Here is a 25,643-nt window from a genome sequence, read left to right on the forward strand (position 1 = left end):
AACAAATTCTAGGGCCGTTCGTCTCCCCGACGGCCAGATCCCTTCTCCCTTTCGAATCCCCGAAACCGGAAAGACCAGCGTCATTAATGAGTTTCCCCACCAGGAATTGATGGATTTCGATCTGGAAACCGTCGATCTCAATTGAGTTAACGACTTCTTCAACGCCGATTTCGGTGGCGATGGCCGCGGCGATCACCGAACCGTTCCCAGCCCTCCTTCCTGGGAGCTTTTTTCCGAGAACCAGCCTTCGGAATCCGGCGAGCAATCACCACCACCACCACAATCCAATTGGCTGATCCCCCGACCCCCCGAATCCATGGAGGACAAGTCGACAGTGTTCAAAGAGAGGCTCTGCGTTACTACTTCAAGCAGTCGGCGGAGCGGCACTCTCTGGTTCAGGTCTGGGCTCCGGTCAAGAGCGGCAGCCGCTGCGTCCTCACCACCTCCGGCCAGCCCTTCGTTCTCGACCCGCAGAGCCCCTGCCTCTTGAATTACCGGACGGTCTCCGTCTCGTACCAGTTTTCTGTCGCTGACGACAGTGCAGATGAGAACGGGATCGGCCTCCCTGGCCGGGTTTTCAGGCAGAAGATGCCGGAGTGGACGCCCAATGTCCAGTACTACAGCAGCGAGGAGTACCCCAGGTTGGGCCACGCCCTGCACTACGACGTCCGCTGATCGCTGGCGCTGCCGGTGTTCAAGCCGTCCGGGCAGTCGTGCGTGGGCGTGATCGAGATCATCATGACCTCCATGAAGATCAATTACACCCCCGAGGTCGACAGAGTCTGCAAAACTCCCGAGGTTCGTTTTTAAGTTTTTCGCGTTGAAAGATTGAAATGGTGCTTGGTGTTTCATTTGTGGTTTTTTGCCAAGTTCATAATTCTCCATGTATAATTGATTGATGGCTATTGCTTGATGTACTTTATCGGTTGATGTGTTGATGAATAGTGTTCTATGTTTGAAACAGTTGTAAGATTGCTAGGTTTTTCATCATGCTAATGCTTTAAACCTGAATTTGGTCATGTTTTTAACCAACATGGGGATTAGATTAGTTGGTCTATGGCATTACCTCTTGGTCGTATGCTAGTTCATAGGCACACAAACGCTCGATCTATTTGCAGGCTTTCATTTTCACCATGAGCCTAGTTCTTTGTGGCAATGGAATCTCATTAGTGTCACGGCTTACTGATTGCCGTTTTTTGTTTTCTTTAGGATAGGCAGGTTGCCAATTTCTTAATGATAAGACACTTGGTTTTTGTACATCTAAAGTCAGCTCTATATGGTTGTCTGTTACAATCTTGGCTAAATGACCGAAAGATCCCTTCTGTAGTTCTCTGTAAAGGCACCATACGAAACATAATCAAGTCCATCGACTTCAACATCAGTAAGGTATATTGTTTTTTTTTGAATGTTTAGGATGTATATTCAGATGTGATTTTCAAATGAGGTTAAGATTAAAGAAGATCAAGAAATTAGAGGAAGTGAGAATAGAAAGAAAATGCAATAAGAAAGGTGGAGTATGAAAGCTGGTTGGATCTTTAAAAGAGGAAGACTGAGAACATAAAATGAGAACAATTGGAAAAGGTAGAAGAAAAATGGTATGATAGATTAAAGTTGAAAAGAGGACAAATATGGGGGCCGCAAAGTACGAGACTTATAGCTGCCTTAATGTTCTCTGCTTTGATACCATGACAAAGTGTTTTTTTCCTTTCTTTTGAGAATGATAAGATTCTTTATTAGAAGTAGGTGAACACTGACAAGTAGTGACCTAGTACAGCAAAGAAGGATCAGTTTAACAGCAATAGAAAGAAATCTTACTAAGTTTATATTTCAGCGTGACAGATCTTTCATGCCACCAATCATTGCTTTTCGTTGGCAAACCTTTCACTTTTTTCAAAATCATCTTAATGTGCTTCTCCTCTTGAACTCAACTTGCACCTGGTTACCTTCTTCCAAACTATGGGCATCAGAATTATCTCTCCTACAGAACTCTTCAACTAAAATAAGGAATGGAAGAGAAAAGGAAATATGAAGGTTAATGTTTTCCTACTTTATGGATCTAAGAATGAATATCCCATCGAGTAGGTGAGGTGTATACACCTCTCCAGTGTATCTGAAACCCTAATAAAGAAATGAGTTCATAGGGGCCAAGTTTGATGAGGATGGAGCAGGGGAGATATTGCATGGTGGTCTACTGGGCATTAGAAAGTGAATGAGTAGGTGGTTCAACAAGAACTGGAAAGTCCGAAGACATTATTGGTTTTCATCTTCCCCAAGCTTTGTGGTGAGGTCCCTGACTATGTGGCTTATCCATTAGAGGCAGTTGTGAAGGCTTAATATCGCTCTTCTTAAGGAGCTTAATAAGAAGATAAATGAAAAAGTTGTACTTTACAACAGAAAGTTTGATGTTTCTTGCTTGCATGTTGATATGGAAAGGAAGAAGAAGGTGAAGAAAATGAATAAGTGAGAAACAAACCTTGTTTTGAGAGGAACCATCCCATATCTCCTCATTTGGGTTGTTTATTATATTTAAACTAGCACCCTCTATTTGACACAATACAATAATCAAGATGCATATAATTATTGTACTCTTTGACATGGATAAATACAAAAACTTAAACATTTGCTGTTGTCTCCATTTCCAGCAGCATGCTGATGTTCAAACCTATAGATCTCCATGATGTTTCACTCAAGAAAATAATAACAGTTGAAGAATAACATTTTATCAAGTCGATCAACTTCTTTAATTGGCAATGTGTTTGCATATCTTGGACTTTTGGAATTTAACAAGATTAACTTATGTTGCATTGACACACACCAAGAACAAATCTGTATATTGTTATTGTGCATGTGGGAAGCATGTCCAACACAAAAGACACAGTTAGTTGTAAGCTAATGAGCTGTCAAGACCAACAACAAAGGCTTCAAATCTTATCCATCTTTACAACAGTAATTTTGATACTTCTCGTTGCCTATGTGGGTGTGAATCACTAAACATACTCCTCTTGTTAACCGAGGTACTTTTTTCATGTTAGAGAGGCAGGTATGTTGAACCATTTAGGATTTTTGTCATGATGTTTCTATGGGATGCCCTAAAATGTTTCATCTCCACAATCTTAATGAATTATCATTAACAATACCTTGCAGGAAGCACTCCCTGTGAATGTGTGTTTGTCGTTCATCTAGTTTTTGTTGTATTTCTCTGGACTTGTGATCAGTGGAAACTTTCTAATTCTTACCATGAATAAATGATTATTAGTATTCAGGTATAACAGTTTTGAGAATTCACAACTTGATCCTTCTCCAAAATAGTTGCTCACTTTGTAAGATAAGAATAATAAGCTCCTTAAGAAAACTACCCCCCATCTCTCTCTCCTGCTATATATGTATGTATGTATGAGTTGGCAGATGTGCACCAGATAATGTGTGCACTCATTGTGCACCAGGGCCGAAAACATCTCTATCACTCAATCCAGCTCCACGGATGTGATCTACTTGGTTTGTTTAATAAAAAACAAGTATTGGCATATGATTGCAATGTGCAAGAAAAATTTTCAAGTGTCAAACAGCTCATGATTTTCAAAATTTCACAACATAAAAAAAGGCTTTTTTTTTTCGTAAAGCACAATCCAAAGTTTGATTCCTACCAAACAAACTATGCTTAACACATCCATGGGGTTGGATTAGGTGAGAGATGTTTTTGACCCTGATGCAGATGCACAATGAGTGCACAAATTATCTGGTGCACACCTGCCAGTCTCTCTCTCTCTCTCTCTCTATATATATATATATATATGTGTGTGTGTGTGTGTGTGTGTGTGTGTGTGTGTGTGTGTGGCATCTACAAAATGAGATATGCAAAATGGGTTTTTCTTTCTTTTTAATACTGACCATAGAGATCTGTACATGGTTGATTTCATAGGAATCAGCCCTTGGATCATCGTGGATAGATTTTCATAGGGTTTGAAAAATCAATGGCCCAAAATCTTCGTAAATTTTCGAGGCTCTTGGATCAATTCCTAGCAAATCGGATATGCCGTACACATCTACGAGGTCAAAATTGCAAAAAGTAAAAAACCCATATCAGCCCATTTTGCATGTTCTTCTCTCTCTTTATATATATATATACATGTATATATACTCAACTGTGTCAACTACAAATATGTGAAATTTTGTATAAACTGAGATTTTCACGGGTTTTTTTGTTTTTTAAATCTAACCATACAGATGTGATCTACATGCTTGGCTTTATAGGGACTGGTTCTTAGATCATTTGATTACGACATGTAAGCAGAAGTTTTTCGGGCTTGAAAATCAATGGCTGAGAATATTTTATAAATATTTAATTATCTAAAAGTTATGTTTTTTCAACATCCAACAGTCAATTCCTCGCAAGTGGACCGTTTCAAACACATCTACTGGGTCAGATTTGCAAAAGAGGTGTTGGAGATGCCCAGTTCAGGTCTATGTCACACAGATACTCCATTTTTGACTGTCGTTCCATATTCCCTTGTATATTAGTTACATTGAAAGCTTCATAAAAAAGGCTGTATCCCCGTATCTTCAGCTGTATCCATGTGATATAGGTTCAGGTGAAGTTCATGTAATTCAGGGTTCACATAGTTCAGTTTCCCTCTCTCTCTCTCTCTATCTATATATATATATATATATATATATATATATATATATATATATATATATATATATATATATAGATAGAGAGAGAGAGAGAGAGAGAGAGAGAGAGAGAGAGAGAGAGAGAGAGAGAGATCCCCGAGGTTTCACCATTCTGTGTAGGTCAGAAAAATGGCTTTCAACATCTGAGACATTTGATGGTGCTAAATAACCCATGACAAATTTATCTACTGTCTGATCTAGCTGAAAATGTCTCAATATACATAATCCACTCATCTGTGCCAAATTTGTGGTATGTATTTGCAGTGATCTATAATGATTTTTTTTGGTTGGGCTATTGGATACCAGCCTATTTTTGTGAGATTGTCAGATTGGATCTTGTTTGTTTCTTGGAAATTCATGTATAAAATTAGTCCATGTGAGGGTTCTTTTTTTTTAATCGAGTTTGATTCATATGCATTCATTGAATTTGTATTATGGTTTGTTACTTCTTTAAACCTACTGCAGGCAGTGAATCTGAAAAGTTCTGAAGTGCTGGATCATCCACAAATGCAGGTGGATTTGGTGTGATTTCAGTTTTTTAGTGCATTGTGTTGTGGATTGGCGTGTGACTGTATTATATGATCTCCACTTCCATTTCAGATATACAATGAAGGTCATCAAGCTGCCCTGGCTGAAATATTGGAGATAATAACAGTAATTTGTGAGACACACAAGTTGCCGCTAGCTCAGACATGGGTTCCCTGCAGGCATCATAGTGTTATAATAGCTCATGGTGGTGGCTCAAAGAAGAGCTGTGCAAACTTTGATGGAAGTTGCATGGGACAGATCTGCATGTCAACAACTGATGTAGCATTCTATGTTGTTGATGCTCATATGTGGGGATTTAGAGATGCTTGTGCAGAACAACATTTAAAAAAGGGACATGGTGTGCCTGGTAGGGCATTTGCGACACATGCACCAAGTTTTTCATGTGATATTACACAATTCAGCAAAACTGAATATCCCCTTGTACATTATGCACGAATGTTTGGGTTGGTTGGTTCTTTCGCCATTTATTTGAAGAGTGAATATACCGGAAATGATGACTATATTTTGGAGTTCTTTTTGCCCCCTAACTGCAAGGATATTGGGGAACAACAGTCTTTATTGGAATCTCTTTTAACTACTATGAAAAAGTGTTGTCATAGCTTGAGGGTTGTTATTGATCATGTAACGCCCCAAAAATCCTGAACTTGAAACTTTTTATGAAAAGGTTGAAAGCTTTGGAATCGATCATTTATCAAAGTTTGAAATAGAGGTTTAACGAAAATTCATTTTTTGAAATAGCAAGTCCTTGGACCTTGGGCGCATTACAGCGCAAACTTTCTCTCATAAACAAATTTGCAAATCAATATATTTATTAAAATAAGAAGAAACAAAGTTTTGATAACACAGTTTTAATAATTCAGAGTTTAATCAAAAGCGAGATTTTTAAAGTAATTTTATATCAAATTTATCAAAATATTCTCATGAGTAAAACGTTAGGGAAAGAGTCTCATCTTGATATCATCATGCCATCGCAAAATCGAAACACCACCTGCCTATAAAATGAGTCAGTTTCCCGAAAACCAGTAGAGGTGCAAAAGACAAGAATGAATAAAGATTGCAATAAGCAAGATAATTCCTAAACTAAATAGAAGAAGCAAAACTAACAGAGCTAATCATACATGCTGTCAAGTATTGCAAGCAAATCTTAAATAAAATAAGTAGCTAAATACGAGAGCAGTAACGAATAAAGTGCTAAATAAGCAAAATAAACAACTATAGCAGTCCAACTGATTCTACAAGTAGAGACTAATTAACTTCACCAAGCAGTCAAACATAGTAAGCGGAGTAACTGAATAAGATAAACATTCATAATGGAGCTCACAATGCATGCAATTATCACTGAATTCTTTAATCCACCGGCAAGTAACTACATTAATCATAAGGTGCAAACCATTGCACAACAAACAGTTTATAAGCTACATGTCATAAGCAATCACACAACAACAGTTACATATTAATCACAAGATATAAGTAACTTATAAGATAAACAACTACATTAGTCCTAGTTGTAAACAGTTCGCAGATTACGAGTTGTAAGCAACCATATTAGTCATAAGATGTAAACAGTTCGTAGATTACGAGCTGTTTACAACTAGAACTAATGTAACTGCTTGTCTTATAAGTTGTTTATATCTTGTGATTAATATATAACTGTTGTCGTGTGATTGTTTATCGCCTGTAGCTTATAAACTGCTTGTTGTGCAATGACTTGCACTTTATGATTAATGTAGTTACTTGTCGGTGGACTGAAGAATTCAGTGGTAATTACATGCATTGTGAGCTCTGTTATGAATGCTTATCTTATTCAGTTACTCTGCTTACTATGCTTGTCTGCTTGATGGAGTTAGTTACTCTCTACCTGTAGAATCAGTTGGACTGCTATAATTGCTTATTTTGCTTGTTTAGCACTTTGTTCGTTACTGCTCTCGTATTTAGCTACTTGCTTTATTTGAGTTTTGCTTGCAATACTTGACAACATGTATGATTAGCTCTGCTAGTTTTGCTTCTCCTGTTTAGTTTAATAATTATCTTGTTTATTGCAGTCTTTGTTTCTTTTTGTCTTTTGCACCCCTACTGGTTTTTGCGAAACTGACCCATTTTATAGGCAGGTGGTGTTTCAGTTTTACGATGGCGCGATGAGATCAATATGAGACTCTTTCTTCAACGCTTCGCTTGTGAGGACATTTTAGTAAATTTGGTATAAAGTTACTTTAAAAATCTTTTTTTTTATTAAACTCTGAATTATTAAAACTGTGTTATCAAAACTCCGTTTCTTCTTATTTCAATAAATATATCGAGTTGCAAATTTGTTTGTAAGAGAAAGTTTGCGCTGTAATGCACCCAAGGTCCAGAGACTTGCTATTTCAAAAAATGATTTTCCGCTGAACTTCTATTTCAAATTCTGATAAATAATTGATTTCAAAGCTTTTAACCTTTTCATAAAAAAGTTTCAAGTCCAGGATTTTTGGAGCGTTACAACTTGGTATCAGAGCGACAGGGAAAACAATAATTCTTGATCATCCGGCATCTGCATCGCACTGTAAGTATTACTATTTAAATTGTTTTATATTTATTTTAATTAAAGAAATATGTTTCTGCTTAGATGTCGTTCGATGAAATTGTGTATGAATTTTGTGCTCCTGAGATTATTATGATTGTGATGCTTATGTTAGCATATAGGTGAATGATATATCATGCCTACGAATGATTAGTTCTGACTTATTAGGTGGATGATATATCACGTTGATAAATGATTAGTTTGGACTATTTAGGTGAATGTCACCTCACGACTACAAACGATTAGTTTTTTGAATGATATATCACGCCTACATAGTTTTATTACAAATGATTGCATTATGATTGTCTAAGTGATTATATCTGTATAGCATGATCGATGTGTATTATGTATATCTAACTAAATGATTTAGGAGGTATGTGCGTGTGTTTCACGCTGGAATGGTCGAATGTGATTTGATTTATTATATGTAAAGATTGTAAATGCACATGAAAACACTGCAATGATCTGAATTGTCTTAAATGTATATATGACTTGAATCCTGTGTGCATAACTCAAGCTACGTAGGAGTTACATATCTTGAGGTTTAGTTGATTCATATTATGATATATGTATGTTCAAGTACGAATAAAACTCGTGTTGACACATGCTTCAAGGTTTAATTTAAGAAATAAAATGTTCTATGTGGCGATATGATGCGTATAATAATATGCTTCTGTATGATATAATGCCACGTGATTTGAAATTATGTATGCATGCGATAAATGTTTATGTTCAATAGTGAACTATGGTTCATAGAACTTTATTGGTTATTTGTGTAATATTATGATTGAAGTACCATATGAAGTGATGCAATGCCTATTGAGGGTGTACATGCTTGTGCCCGTGTTAGTGGCTACCGACCTCGAGAGCGATCAATTGTATTGATGCGTGTATCACTGAATATGATATTTGTTGAGGACTTGATTCTCAAAGGATTCTCTGTGAGGGTATGTATGATCAAGATCAGGTAATCCGACTAGAGCGGTAGATCTCTGTGAGAAAGAACACTGTCCAAGAGCGGGTAGCCGCAAAGACGATAAATTCTTGTGAGGAAGTGTATTGTCCAAGACCAGGTATACTATCTAGGGCGGTAATTCCTTATGAGGTCGTACATTTTCCAGACCAGGCGATCTGGCGTGGAACTTGTGAATTTTGATTACATAGAGAGTTATGGTGAGTTGTGATGATCTTCTGAGATTGTTTGAGATAGTCAGCTTTGAATCTATAGATTCGACTTTTCTGTTGTAGCATGATTAGAAAATTAGATCCTTATTGATTTTTGATCTTGATATGATGTTATGTTTGGGTCTTCTGGGGAAAGAATGATACCTTAAGCGAAGTTATGACGAAAGGTAACTGGCCGCGCAAGGCCTTGAGAAATGAGAATAAGTGGATGTTATTCAGGACAAAGAGACTGTTAGAAATGGTAAGGGCAACAAGCGATGACCTGATAATAATAAAATACATAAGCCGTGGATATTATTCTGTGACCAAACAAGTAAAAGAATAGTGGATATAGATTCTAACTGTCTTAGGTTAAGACTTTCTGTGACTCAGTACAGATTTTGCCAGGTAAAGTTTTCATGTATAAATCGTGTTGAGATCGACCTTTAGCTTAAAAATATTTTCTTTCAGAAATTCATTATGAGTTGTCTTGATTACTTTAAAAGCTTATATACTTGGATACATGCATGTTGTATATCCTTGTCTATAACGATAAACATAAACCATGATCTCTACAGATAACCTTCGTGTGAAATTTCATAGATGAAATTCTCTTAAGGGAGGGAGGATATAAAACCCTTAAAAAAAATCATGTTGGACACGTGCCGAGGTTGGTCTGCTGTATCGGACCCGGACCCACGACCCGGGTTCCCGAACCTTCGAGCTTGTGTCTTTAAAAGACGCAGGTTGAGAGGGGCGAGGGGCAAAACCCCTCGCCACTCTCTCTCCTCTCCGCCTCCCGTTGTCTCCCATTTTCTAAGCAGCCATCGGCGACCGAAGCCGTCGGCCACCCCTCGAGCACTGGCCATCCCGATCTTCCTCCCTCTCTGGCATCCTCAGCCAACGCCAGTGGCCTCAACCAACACCCTGCCTCTTCTCGCTCCCCTCTGGTAAACCCTGACACCCACCTCCTCGGCTCCCATCCCGCCGCCATCTTCCTCTTCTCGACTCTCTCCTCTCTCGCTAGAGATGTCGACAGGAGGTCGCCGACCTCCTGCCTCCCCTTTTCCCTTTCGCCCTCTTTTCCTGCTCGTGTTTCGGCCACTTGACGTCGGCACCCGACTCAGCCGAAACCCCCCGTCCGACCACTGTTTACTCACTCGCCCCCTCGTTGCTCCCTTCACCTGCAGCCTCGTCGGAGGCCGCTTGATGCCAGCGACTTTCGGACAGGTAACCCCCCTCTCCCTTATGGCTGTCCTCTTCTTCTTCTTCATCTTTGTCTTCTTCGTCTCCTTTTCTTTTTTTCGGCAGGTCTGCAGGGGCGACACCCCCTGCCGCCTGTGTTCGATCGATCGGCAGGGGCTTCTGCTCCTGACTTTGTTTTCTGGCAGGCCGACAGGGGTGATGCTCCCTACCGCCTGTGCTTGATCAATTGGCCCTGTCTCCTGTTTTTCGACGGGTCGGCAGGGACATTGGCCCCTGCCGCCTGTGTTTAGACCTCTTGGTCTTTCGACCAACAGGGGCGAAGTCCCATGCCTCCCTTTTGCCTTCGTCAGCTTGCCTCCGTGCCCTCTTAGTAGGCAGGAGCGAGGTCCTGCCTCCCTCTCTACTCTTCCTTTCTTGGTCGACAGACCATGGTGGCTCTGGTTCTGCCAGGAGGGAGGGTGATGAGCACCCCCCCTCTTTCCCTCTTCGGACCTCGTCAGTTCGCCCTTGCCTCCTCTTAGCTCGAGTGCGCCCCTGCCATTTGGACCATCCGATAGGCAGGGCAGTCGCCCTGCCTCTCTATTCATGTCAGGCAGGGGTGTTGCCCTGCCCCTCGGTCTTATGTAGGCAGGGGCGAAGCCCCTGTCGTTTCTGATTTTTGGCAGGCGCTCCTGCCTCTTTGTACTCTATCAGGCAAGGGAGTTTCGCCCCTGCCACCCGCATGATCAGATTGGCAGGGGGAAGGCCCCTGCGTGTTCTGATTCTCGACAACGGGACCCGCGCCGAGGGGGAGTCCCCGGACTTCCCTTTCTGCAAGGGCAAAAACTCTAAATCAAGCTCCACAACTCATCAGCTCGACCCTTCCCTTGCATATATATATATATATATATATATATATATATATATATATATATATATATATATATATATATATATATATATATTTGCCGCACCCACCCATGTGACATAGGGAACACCCCTATTTATATACATCAAAAGAAGCAAAAAGGGGAGCTCCCAAAGGAGTCGTTGGGAGCCCCCAACGACTCTATTGCCCCCCTCCCCCTAGGTGGCGCAAACCAAGGAAAAACAAATAAAAGAAAAAAGAAAAAGAATAAAAATAAAAAGTACAAGCATATTCCAAATGGAATATGCGTAAAATGAGAAATTACAAAAATACCCTTTTTGGGTATTTAGAAAATAAATAAATAAATATATATATATATATATATATATATATATATATATATATATATATATATATATATATATATATATATATATATATATATATATATATATACAACGAGATTTAAGGATTATATTTTAACACCCCCCTCAAACTTACGGTGTGATGGCCGCAAGTTTGCCAAGAAGGAAGTGAAATCTAGGCGAACAAAGTGCCTTAGTGAAGAAGTCGGCCAGTTGGTACTCAGACGTTACATACGGGAGATCAATAACCTTCTTTAAGTATTCTTCTTTGACATAGTGTCAGTCCATCTCGATATGCTTTGTGCGCTCATGAAAAGTGTGATTCTTGGCAATATATATTGCACTTTTATTGTCGCAGCATAACTTTGTTGGCTCTTTAATACAAACACCCATATCTTCTAGAAGACGCCGAATTCATACAATTTCCATGGTTGTGGATGTCATGGCTCTATATTTAGCTTTAGTGGAGGACATAAAAACTTTTTGTTGCTTCTTACACTTTCAAGAGACTAATGATTCTCTTAAAAAGACACAGAAACCGGTGGTGGAGTGACGATTATTAGGGTCACCTCCCCAATTAGAGTCACTATAAGCAATTAAATTTAATTCTGAAGATGAGGACAAAAATACTCCCTTATTTGCAGTTCCCTTTAAGTATCTGATGATGCGAAAAACTGCATTCATGTGAACCGATGTAGGAGCATTTTGGAAGTGACATGCAATGTGAATTGCATGTGATATATCGGGCCTGGTGATGCTAAGATACATTAGTGAGCCTACCAGTTGCCTGTAAGGAGTATGATCAGTTAGAGGAATCCCGTTATCAATCTTCATTTTTGAGCCCACTATTTCAGGAGTTTCATAAATTTTGTCATATGAGATTCCTGATCTGATAATAATCTCATAAGCAAGTTTAGTTTGAGATAGAAAATAACCACGTTGAAAGTAAGCAACCTCAATCCCTAAGAAATATGTCAGAAAACCTAAGTATGACATTTCAAATTTCGAAGTCAAGACAGATTTAATGTTCTTGACTCCTTTGACATCATCACCTGTTATTAACATATCAACATCTAATAATAATATAACAATTCCTGCATCAGATTTTCTAGTAAATAATACAATATCTGTATGACATGAAGAAAAACCATTTTCTAACATTACATTATTAAATCTGTCATACCAGGCTTTGGGAGCCTGTTTCAATCCATAAAGAGCTTTGTAAAGATGGAGAACTTTATCTTTAGGAATTTTCATACCTAGAGTAGCATCCATATAAACTTCTTCATTAAGGTCACCATTCAAAAAAGCATTTTTGACATCTATTTGAAAAATATTTCATTTTTTAATAGACGCAATAATGATAAGACATCTGACTATAACCATCCGTGCTACAGGTGCAAATATCTCTTTATAGTCAATTCCATATTCTTGACCATACCCTTTCGCGACTAAACAAGCTTTATACCTCTCAAGAGATCCATCGCTCTTAGTCTTAACTTTAAACACCCAACGACAATCTATAGTTTTCTTTCCAAATGGGAGAGTTTGAAATTCCCATGTGTTAGCTTTCCTAAGAGCTTTGAGTTCATTTTATATAGCTTCTTGCCATTTCTACGCATTTTTTGGCTTCCTCAAAATTCCTTGGTTCAAAGAAGAATGAATGGCACTAAGACAAGCTCTATACTTAGGTGAAAAAGAGTCAAAAGCGACAAACCTTGTTGGAGGCTTTCTATTTCTTTCAGATCGTTTGTGATCATGTGAGGGAATAAAATCACTATATTGCTCAATTACACTCCTAAAAGTACTTCTATATGTACGTGAATAGGTTATAGGATCATTTGATGTCCTATCCTCTTGAACACTAGGTGAGTTGAAGTTATTAATGTCTACTTTATTATCACTATCATGGTTTGATGATATTTCATCATCACTAGACATATCATCATTACTAGATAGTAGGTCAAATAAGAAAAAATAGTCAACATTTTCGTAATGAGAATCATTCTTTTCAAAACCACTCTCATTTTCCAAAAACGTCACATTTCTTGAAACATATAACTTATCATTTTTAAAATCGTAACAACGAAAGCCTTTTTAGTCTTGAAATATCCAAGAAAACCACAGGGAATAACTTTAGGTGAAAGTTTGTCCTTCTTATCTGTAAGAACAAAACATTTGCAACAAAAAATTCACAATCTGTTATAATCTGGTTTCCTTTTATATAGTGTTTCAAAAGGAGAGATTTTACCCAAATTTCTAGATGGTAAACAATTGATAAGATAGAAAAATGCAAGAGCCGCTTCGGCCCAAAAACTTTTTGAAATATTTTGAGCTATAAGAAGAGTTCAAGTGGTTTCAATGATATGCCTATGTTTTCTTTCGACCAACCCATTTTGTTGAGGAGTTTTAGGATATGACCTTTGATGAACAATACCACTATCTTCAAGATACTTCTTGAATTCATTTGAGAGATACTCTCCTCCGGAATCAGTTCTAAATATCTTTAAGTCGCTATTAAACTGATTTTTGATCATCACATGATATGATTTAAAGCATGCAAAAACTTCATGCTTATGTCTAAGAAAATATATCCAAGAGTACCTAGAAAAATCATCCAAAAAAATCACATAATAGGCAAACCCTCATTTTGAAACTACAGGTGCCGGTCCCCAAACATCCGAATGAACAATTTCGAAAGGTTTAAAAGTAAACATAAATCTTTGTTCAAAGGGGATACTTCTCATTTTTCCAAGAATGCAATCATTATAAGAGAGTGTATCTTTACAAATTTTTTTAGCAAAATTTAATAAGATAACTTAGTGATATTGGGATGACTAAGTCTTTTGTGCCAAACATTTATATTTTTATGTTGGACAACATTAAAAAAAAAATTTTTAGGAACTTGAAGAGAGTCCATATAATATAAGCCCCCCTTCCTAGAGCCTTCCCCAATTAATTTTTCAGACCGACGATCCTGTATTAAACATTTATCAGAGAAAAATTTAATATCACATTCATGGTCCGAGAGTTGAGAAACAGAGAGAAGGTTCAAGTTTAATTTTGGTATAAATCTAATTTTGGGAATGAAAAAGTTTTGAGTTTCAAAATTCTCAACTCCTTTAATTTCAAGAGAAGTCCCATCCGCAGTAGAAACAAAAGATGGAGAACTATTTTTTGAATATTCAGAAAGAGAATACATGTTTGGGGACATATGAAAAGACGCACCTGAATCCAAAAGCCAAGAAGTTTGACCTGGAGGAGAGAAGGAAGATACAACGGCTCCCTTGAGAAGAGGTTGAAGAGCCTCCACAATTTGGTTTAGAGAAAGAGCTCCACTTGAAGAGGTCTCCTCCTTTTGCGGCTGAGAAGTGGTGGCCATGACTAACAACTTCTTCCACTTGGGACAAACGGGTTTGATATGCTCCAGTTCTTTACAAAAATGGCAAATAATTTTTTTCACCTTGTCCACCATTTCCTCCTTGATTTTGATTTTTAAAATGAGGGGGACGATGGGTTCTTAAATTGTTTCTAGGTCTAAACACTGCATTGACCCTATCGTTGTCTTCGAAATTGGATGGAACTGCAAGCACATTAGATCCTTGCTTACTTATACCCATACGGGTTTCTTCTCTATTTAATTTGGTGAGAACATCCTCAAGAGAAGGAGTGAAAGAAGACAAAAGAGAAGACCTTATTTGCTCAAATTCGGGCCTTAGCCTATTAAAAAAATTGAAGAATCGATCTTCTTCTAATTGTTTGTGACGAAGTTCAATCACCTCTCCACTCCATTTTGGTTCGAGCATAGCAAGCTCATCCCAAATGGAAGAAAGTTCGGCGAAATATTCTCTAATGGTCATTTTGCCTTGAAGAAGAGTTAGGACTTCTTTTGAAGATAATATTTATGGGACAAGTCCCTAGAAGTATACATTTTCTCAAGATATTCCCATGCTTGAGAAGCCTTTTTAAATTTGATAATATTTGCGTTGATTTTGGTCTCAACGGAAGAAAAAAACAAAGACAATATTTTGAAATTCGTCATTTCTCATTTATCATGCTTTTTCGAATATTCCTCAAGGGCTTTGGCTCTTTTTTTCCCTTTAAGGATCTTAATTTCACCTTTCTCCATCAAGGTGATTTTTGGTTTCGGTTCCGAGATTGTGCCTTGCACGTACCCCCAAAGACCTTTCCCTTTTATGTGAGCCTCCATATTTCTGGCCCAAACATGATAGTTGGAACCATTGAGTTTAAATCCAAGAGAAAAATGAAACTCTTTTTCACCCATTAGAGAAGAAAGATGAAAGAAGAAATACGTACCGCAATAAGATTGTCATAAGGCCCTTCTAAAATAATGAAGGAAGAGAAGCCCCTACTTCAATCTCCAAGAAGCCAAAGGCACATTTTTTGAGGTACCTAAAAAACGAAGAAACACACGATCTTTAATCTTTAACCAAGCTCTGATACCATGTAAAATTGTCTTCAATGAGACAATACGCATACAAGCACTAAACCCTCACAAGAGATGTGCACAAAGGCACTCAAAGAACACTTGCACTAATATGCACAAAGGCATAAAACAATACGAACATGCACAAAGGCATGAAATGCCACAATATATTAGCAAAAATAATAAAAGCTTGAAGAATTACAAGGTGAAACACCCCTATTTATATACATCAAAAGAAGCCACAAGGGGGGCTCCCAAAGGAGTTGTTTATATACATTTGTGACCGTTGGGGGCCCCAACGTCTCTATTGGGGCCCCTAGGTGGCGCAAACCAAGGAAAAACAAATAAAATAAAAAAGAAAAAGAATAAAAAGAAAAACAAATAGAATATGCGTAAAATGGGAAATTACAGAAATACCCTTTTTTGGTATTTGGAAAATAAATAAATAAATCTATACATATATATATATATATATATCCATAGAGATACATATACATGTATACATATCTCTCTCTCTCTATATATATATATATGTTGAGAGTAGGTGGTTTAAAGTTAAATCTTCTTAGTTTTGGAGGTTATTTGAAAAGTTATTAAATATTGGACTTGGATGTAATTTATTAATTTGGACTCTCTCTATTTAACATAGAGAGAGCCCTAATGTCGATAAAGTGAATTAAGTTTTCTCTTTATGTGCTGCCGTCTCTCTCTCTCTCTCTCTCCCTTCCTCCTCTCTCTCTCTCTCTAACCAGGGTTCGGTACAACATCCTATATCATTCTACATGGTATCAGAGCATCGATCGTGGGATCTTACTCGATCGTGATTAAACTGTTGCCGAGTTTCTCCCTGCACCAACGAAGAATTTTTTTCTTCAGGTTAGCTGCTTGTGATTTCTGTGTAAGATCTGATAACAGATCTGGGATTTGACCAAGGTCATGGCCCAGATCTGTCATCAGATCTAAGGAACAGGATGCGTGCCTCTAGGTTCCTGTTTTTTTTTGTTTATGATTCTCTGTTGCCGTGATCTCCCTGTTGCCATGATTCCCTGGTACCGTGAATCCCTGCCGTGATTCCTTGCCGTGATTTCCTATTGCTGTGATTCCTGTTGCTGTGATTTCCGGCAATCTTCTGGTCGATATTTGTTTATTTCTTGTCGTGACTTCCTGCTATTTGGGAGAAACAACAATTGAACTTGTTGTGCTGTGCTGGTGATTAAGATATGACTGTCGAGCCCTATATGTCTGGGAACAGCCTTTGGTATGATTCAATTTATGCATATACAGAGTTGTGTTGGTCGTGACTTCATGATGTGCTGACGAAAAATTATATTTTGGAACTATTGCTCATGTGTATGGGCTGCTGTTCACTAATGTCGTGGAAACTGTGTTGAGAAAGTAACTTTGTTGTGGGCTGTGGATTCTTATTGTCGTGGTTTTGTGTGTGTGAACAACTGTTGGTTGTCGTGTGAATGTAACACACGCTATCCCCTGTATTGGTTGAAGTCTCTCCAGTTTTTGTTTGCTGAAATATAAGTATATCTTCAGTATGGCTGAAAGTTCGAAATGTGATTCCAAATTGGAACATGTTGGAGAGTATAAGGCATTTGTCAATCCCTTTTCGTATGGATCCTCTGTAAGGTTAAATGAAACTAACTATGCCAGGTGGTCCAGAACGTTCATGATGTCAGTATCTGGACATCGTAGAAAGCATATCTTGCTGGAAGAAGAACCCACTAAAAAATTGGGAAAATATGCTACCTGGGATGAAGATAATGACATAGTTATGTCATGGATCATGAATAGTGTTGAAACCCACATTGCAGATGGTTTAATTTATTATAATACAGCCAAGCAGATGTGGGACAATCTTAGAGATACGTATTCACAAGAGACCAATGTGAGTCGTATCCTGCAAGTCGAACAAGAGATATATAATTTACAGCAGGGAGATCAGACCTTGGCCCAGTATTATGCATCAGTAAAAGCTGCGTTTGAAAGACTCAATGCTCATAGGCCTCTTTGTTGCTCGAAGCAGAAAGATCATCAAGAACAGACTATGGTTGCTCGGTTTCTTACAGGTTTATCTTCAGAATTTTCTGTTGCAAAAGTCCAAATGTTGACTGGATCAGATGTACCTACTCTTGCTGATGCATATAATCGCCTTAGTAGACTTGCGATATCTCTTCCACAATCACAGCCTGTGACCCAGTCATCTGCTCTAGTTGCCTCCTCTGGTTATGGGCGTGGAAATATTCAGAATATCAGAGGACGAGGTCGTGGACGAGGTATAGGAGGCAGAGGAAAGCTTCAATGCACATTCTGTAGAAAATCTGGACATTTAGAAGATCGGTGCTGGGATAAACATGGCAGGCCAACCTCTTCATCATCAAATTCTTATGCTCCTAAAGCAAATGTTACTACTCTTGAGGCAACAAAGGTACAGGAAAATATCTCTGCTGGTGACAGTAGTATCACCCTCAGTCGTGCTGAATATGATGAGCTGATAGCCCTTCGTTCTGTGAGTTCCATCCCTCCTGCAGCTGGTGTTGCCTATTCAACAGGAAATCACCTACATCCAACAAACAGTAAGTGGATTATTGACTCCGGTGCATCCAGACATTTGTGTGGAAATTCTCTTGTTTTTTCAGATCTAAAGGATATTAATGCTCATCGAGGAGTCTCATTAGCCGATGGGAGTTCCTCCCCTGTTGTTGGTCAGGGCAATATTTCTATATCCTCCTCATTACAGTTGCAAAATGTTCTTCATGCTCCAAACTTTCCTCTAAGTTTACTCTCTGTTAGTTGCCTTATAAAAGAACAAAACTGTAGAGTAATATTTGATCCGATGGGGTGTCATTTTCAGGATTTGCTGACGGGGAAGAAGATTGGTGGAGGCTATGAAGCAAATGGAGTTTACTACCTACATCATCCAATGGGTAATGTTCATGCTGTCGTGGAACATTCATCTAGTCCTGTTCAGTGGCATCGTCGTCTGGGCCATCCTTCATTGTCAAAGCTTCGTTCAGTCTTTCCTCAAATTCCTTCCACCACATCATTTCAGTGTGAAGCTTGTCAACTGGGCAAGCATCATCGAAGCTCGTTCTCTTCAAGTCAGAGTCAATCTAGTAATAAAGTTTTTGAACTTCTTCATGCAGATGTATGGGGTCCTAGTAAGATTCCTACTAGGACTCAGTGTCGTTACTATTTGGTTATTGTTGATGATTTTTCTAAGTTGTCATGGGTGTTTTTAATAAAGGAACGATCTGAAGTTCCACGTATTATTCAATCCTTAATTCTTGAAATAAAAACTCAGTTTGAATCTATTGTCAAGATTGTTCGCACTGATAATGCTCTCGAGTTTAAATCAAAAGGTCTGTTACAATTTTACCAAGATAATGACATCCAACCCCAAACTTCCTGTGCCTATTCTTCTCAACAAAATGGTGTGGCTGAGCGAAAACATCGGCACTTGCTTGATGTTGCCAGGACTATTATGATTCAATCCAATGTTCCTGCGTTATACTGGGGTGATGCGATTACCACTGCTTGCTATCTGATCAACCGCATGCCTTCGTCTTCTGTGGGCGATCAAATTCCATTTCATATCCTAAAACCTAATGCCCCACTCTTTTCGTTTTCACCCAAAATATTTGGATGTGTTTGTTTTGTACACAAACTTGGCCCTGACCGTGATAAATTAGCTGCTCAAGCTACAAAATGCATATTCATAGGTTATCCCAAAAATCAAAAAGGATATCGATGTTATGATCCTATTTCTCGCCGAGAGTATGTCAGTGCGGATGTATCTTTCTTGGAATCCACTCCATATTACTCCAGTACCGGTTCTCCACTGCAGGTTGATCCAGCTGAGTCTTTTCCTTTACCTATACCTCCTTTTCCGTTGGAGTCTGTGCCCTCACTACCGAACCAAACTTCATTCGCTTCCAGATTTCATAATCCTCCATTGGTATATGTGTGTAGAGCTCCATCTCCGCAAGAACCTTCATCTTCTTCTTCCCCTGAGGTAAGTTCTACTGACAATAGTGATCTTCATGATGATGATAACATGCCTATTGCTCTACGAAAGGGAACACGACAATGTACCTTATATCCCATATCTCATTTTGTCTCCAATGTCAGAATTGGAAATCAGATGAAGTCTTTTATTTCAGCCTTATCTGCTGAAACTATTCCACTGAACTATCGGCAGGCAGAACTTGATAAGCGATGAAAACTGGCTATGCAAGAAGAAATGGATGCTTTAGTATCTCAGCATACATGGGATCTAGTTGATTCCCCAACAGATGCTGACATTGTTGGATGTAAATGGGTATATACAATAAAGTACAAATCTGATGGTTCTATTGAAAGGTACAAGGCCAGATTAGTAGCAAAAGGGTATACTCAGACATATGGAATTGATTTGTTTGAAACTTTTTCCCCTGTTGCACGGATGGGTACGATTCGTCTTGTTCTCTCAGTAGCTGTTCAACATGGTTGGAGTTTGTACCAATTAGATGTGAAGAATGCGTTTCTATATGGGGATCTATCTGAGACTGTTTACATGCAACAACCTCCAGGATTCGAGGTTGAGGGGGAGTGTCAGAAAGTGTGTAGATTGAGAAAGGCGATTTATGGTTTGAAACAGAGTCCTCGCGCATGGTTTCAAAAGTTGTTTGAAGTGATGTCACGCTTTGGCTTTAATAGGTCAGCAGCCGATCATACACTATTTATCAAGAAAACTAGCTCTGACATAGTTGTTATGGTGGTATATGTGGATGACATTATTCTTACAGGAGATGATGTGAAAGCCATTGAAGCCACAAAGGCTCATCTTCAAAAACATTTTGTTACAAAAGACCTTGGTTCACTGAGGTATTTTCTGGGTATAGAAGTTGCCAGGAGCCGTGAAGGGATGGTTCTGTCTCAACGGAAATATGTTCTTGACTTATTAAAGGAAACAGGAATGTTAGGAGCCAAACCAGCAAATATTCCCATGGACCATAAAGTTCAGTTGTTTGAAGAAGCGTCAAAAACGGTTGATAGCAAAAGCTATCGCTCCCTAGTAGGGAAGCTATTGTATGTGACTGTGACCAGACCGGATATTGCTTTAGCAGTAAGCAAGGTTAGCCATTTTATGGACAAACCAACTGAGGTACACTGGAATGCAGCTATTATGATTCTCAGATATCTAAAATCTTCTCCTGGAAAGGGGTTATTGTTCAGGAAAGGTGGAACTCTGGAGATAGTGGCCTATTCCGATGCTGACTATGCAGGATCTGTAGTGGATAGAAAATCTACCACAGGATTCTGTGTGTTTTTGGGAGACAACTTGATCTCATGGAGAAGTAAGAAACAAAATGTGGTTTCTAGGTCAAGTGCAGAATCAGAATATCGGGCTATGGCCCAAACAGCTGCTGAAATGATGTGGATTCGTACTGTTCTTCATGATCTTCAGGTGAAGGTTTCATCTCCTATGACCATGATGTGTGATAACAAGGCTGCAACATATATAGCAAACAATCCGGTCTTTCATGAGAGAACAAAGCACATTGAGGTTGATTGTCACTATGTAAGAGATATGGTCCAAGCTGGACATATCAATACCAAATATCTTAAGTCAGAAGATCAAGTTGCAGATATGTTTACAAAACCTCTTGCTAGACCAAATTTCTCAAAATGTTGTGACAAGCTGAACATGATTGATATCTATGCTCCAGCTTGAGGGGGAGTGTTGAGAGTAGGTGGTTTAAAGTTAAATCTTCTTAGTTTTGGAGGTTATTTGAAAAGTTATTAAATATTGGACTTGGATGTAATTTATTAATTTGGACTCTCTCTATTTAACATAGAGAGTAACTTATTATGCATTTAATTGTTTACAAGAGCTAGATGTTGTTTTTGTGATCATTTCAACCTGCATTCTGTAGTTTGAGGCAAAAGAATGATAAATTTCATAAATTCCAAGATCAATCTCTCTACTCATAACCAACCCAGGAATAATAATTTCTTATTTAAACTATACGACCATACCATAAAGGACATATCACGATCCAAGTTTTATTTTTATTTAATATTTCTAGCATAATGATGCCTCTAATTACAAAGGATGGACCATCAGTTTCCCAGAATACAAATGTGTCTTGGGCTTCCAATGCTGCCATTATTTCCATTGTCGACCACTTCAGTTGTGGATGAATATTTATCATGTTAATTTTATATATGGAAAACCCAGGTTTTTTTCTAGGAAAGTTGCTTGATACTTTGGAAGTCATACTAGGCTTTTATTGCTTTTAGCTTCTTATAAATGATAGCAAGTTGATTAGTTATTTCTCAGGCCTGCTTTGATAGATCTATCATGTGTAGATAATGGCATTACAGGTTGTGCGTCTTCTAGATGCATTTTGGATATAGTTCCCTTCTTGAATGTTTGGTTCTTGCTATATGCTACCAACTTTACAATGTTTTCCTTGGAAAAACTAATTGTATGCAAGTAACAACATAGATACGTTGGGTCAAAAGTTGTCCCAATAAAATCAAATTCATATTTGTGTTCACTGCAGTTTGTCCTACTACCATGAAGCGTATCTGTAGGCATCATGGCATCAGTCGGTGGCCATCCCGCAAAATCAAGAAGGTGAACAGGTCCATCTCTAAGTTGCAACGTGTGATTGAATCTGTCCAAGTTGCACAAGGTGCTTTCAATCTGACCTCTCTTACATCACCACTTCAAATGTCTGTGGGATCTTGTTCATCATCCCAAAATTTGGAGCATAAACAAAATTTCCCCACTTTTGAGCCCCACAAGTTTAGAAGCACCAACGAAAGAGATACCCTGCCTGAAAGTGATGCAGTGCTTGAAAAAATCATTGCTGAAAGCGAGAATCCAGAAAAACGGACAGCGGAAGATGACTATAGTGGTACCCAGCCAGAACTTGATAAGCACCCTCCTGGATCAAAAAGTAGGAATGGGTCAGGTGAGCATAGCATAGAGACTGCTGCTTCTCATGGGTCAAGTCAAAATAGCCCAACAAATGTTCAAGCACCTGACTTAGCGAATAGGCCTTCGACCTCATGAGGGGGTAAATTTCCATGGTTCCATACCTGGAGAACCATGTTCTACCATGAACAGAATGCCTGATAGTGTTGTAAGAAGTGAAACTTGTCAAGAGATTGTGGCAGTGAAGGCAACATATAAGGAGGATCTCATAAGGTTTCGTCTGCCCTCCTTGTTAAGCTTGATCGAACTGAAGGAAGAGGTGGCAAAACGACTGAAATTTCAAGTGGGCACTTTTGGTGTCAAGTATCTGGATGATGATCAGGAATGGGTATTGCTTGCATGTGAGGATGACTTTTAGGAATGTGTCGACATCTCAAAATCATGTGGCAGGCGTGTGATCAGGCTGCTGGTCAATGGCATGGTTCCCAACTTGGGTAGCTCTTGTGAAAGCTCAGGAGGATTAACTTGATAGAATTTTGAGATTTTCTTGTAGTTTTGCTGTAGTTAGTCAAGGAGAAATAGAAAATGCTGCATGTAGTGTCTTCTGCTTTTAAGCTTCATCTCGTTATCTTATGACTGAGGCATATGAGCAATCATCTTTCTCTTGTACAAAGCCGTCTTAGAATATGTTTTTACTTTTGTATGCATTTCTCTTGTAACATCTCTTCTTGTTTAGACCAATACTATAACTGATTTATTCTGTAAGTCTTCTGTGGATGTTTACTGCACCAACATGGAGGCCTGCCGATATATATATGGTGCTCTGGGTGCATCTACTCCCACTTGGTAGAAGCTTTGGTTTTTCAAAATTCTCGAGTTTTTTTGTTGATTAAACCTTATAATCTACATGCATTTTTAGGTAGAAAAAGGTTTTGGATCATGTTATTGTGATGTTTATGTAACTTTTTTAAGACATTAAAAAATCAACAGCCCACAATGTACCAAAATTTCATGATTAAAAAAGTCTTATTTTATGTCTAAAAAACATGACCCAAGGCATGATTCCTATCAAAGAAACTATGTTGAACACATCTATGAAGCCTGACTGAGAAGATACAACACACACCTATGATTTCTACTAGGTGGGAGTAGGTTCTCTTAGAGCGCTATATATATATATATATAGGTGTAACCGTTGCACTGTCCTATCAAAATAATCTTTAAATGTGTTTTTTGGCAAATCTAACCATGATCTCCATGATAAAAAAAAATATAAGAACCCACTCTTATAACAAATTTATTCGATGTGTATATAGGATTTTATAATGTGTAAAAAGTCAACCGTTTTAACCTTTTGAAGATATATATATTACAAAATTCTATATACACATCAAAAAATGTGTTAAAAGAGTTGGTTCTTACGTTTTTTTATCATAGAATCATAGTGACAAATATCGCAAGATTTACTAAAATCTCGCATCCACTGACCATATCATCCATTGTTACCTTAACTCTTTATTAGGAATAAACAAAACTAATGAACAAATGATTTCAAATAGAAAATCATTAAAGCAAGCATGTCCTCCGCACGGAACGTTAAATTCCAGGAAACCAGTGTCCTACCAATCTTATGGCCATTATATACATGCAAAAATAAAATAAAAAAACCATCAAACAGTGAGTTCAACCAATATATGTAAACAAAATAGTCTCATTCACTTAAACAAATAGCAGCCCTCATTTTAATCATGCACCCAAAAGCCAAAACAAATTTTTTAATTGAAGAAGCACAGTATTGCGACATGCCCAAATGCTCAAATCGACAACCCCAAAATGCCAAACAAGAGAAGAGGTTCCCATCATGCCAATCAAGGAAAACAGAGCTCCCGATCTTGGCATTGAGAGAGAGAGAGAGAGAGAGAGAGAGAGAGAGAGAGAGAGAGAGAGAGAGAGAGAGAGAGAGAGACGAAGGAGCCACGCCGGCCCTCTGCGCTGCTTGGCTCCCACACGACAGCAGCCTCAGTCTGATCTCAATGGTGCACACCATGGACAACATGAGGAGCACACACCCCCATCACCGACCCGAAGCACCCTGTTGCTGATGCATGCCCTGAACGCCTCCTCGGCGTCATTGTTGTTGAGGATGTTGATGGCCAACTTCAACTCCCGCGCCACCAGGCTGGAGAAGAAGAAGAAGGTGAAGGACACCATCTCGAAGACCATCAGCCTCCATGCCAAACACTGTGCCGAGGAAGCGGATCAGGTCATGCTGAACATGAGCGTTTTTGCTCATGCTGACATCATGGCCGTCCGATTTGCATTTTAAAAAGCTCAAAAGTCAACAAAACCACGTGGCATTCATCCAAAATGCAAACAGACGGCCACGATGTCCGCACGAGCAAAAACGCTCATGTTCAGCACGACCTGATCTGCGCCCCTGTGCCGATATATCGCGAGATTTACAAAATCTTGTGATATTCTTGCGAGATATTGTCACAAACGAAAAAATCATGATACTTTTTGTAAATCTCGCTAAAAATTACCATTTTTAACTTCTAAAATATAATATTTTTATGCAAAATTAATTGTGTAATTAGTTTTTTTATATTTATTTTTTTAGATTTTTTGAGCAATTATTTGATTTTTTATATTTTCCCAAGATTTTGCCAAAAAAAAACTCAAAAAATATTCAGAAAGTTGAAAATCTCCCGAGAAATTCACAACCGAGAAATTGCAGTTTTAAACTTTTGTTTCTACGCATAGAATAACACCTGTACAAATAGATTTACTGAAAAACACATTTAAAAATGATTTTTAAAAGTGGTATGACTGTGCAACCGTTGCACCTCCCCCCCCTCTCTCTCTCTCTCTCTATATATATATATATATATATATAT

At 38.5% G+C, this 25,643-nt stretch overlaps 1 pseudogene; it reads left to right on the forward strand.

Moving 5' to 3' along the window:
- Positions 1 to 165: 165 nt before the first annotated feature.
- Positions 166 to 23,275, forward strand: LOC149820112 (protein NLP3-like; annotated as a pseudogene).
- Positions 23,276 to 25,643: the final 2,368 nt, after the last annotated feature.

This window comes from Nuphar pumila, chromosome 12, assembly GCF_984573655.1.
Source record: "Nuphar pumila chromosome 12, dmNupPumi1.hap1.1, whole genome shotgun sequence".
Taxonomy (NCBI): domain Eukaryota; kingdom Viridiplantae; phylum Streptophyta; class Magnoliopsida; order Nymphaeales; family Nymphaeaceae; genus Nuphar; species Nuphar pumila.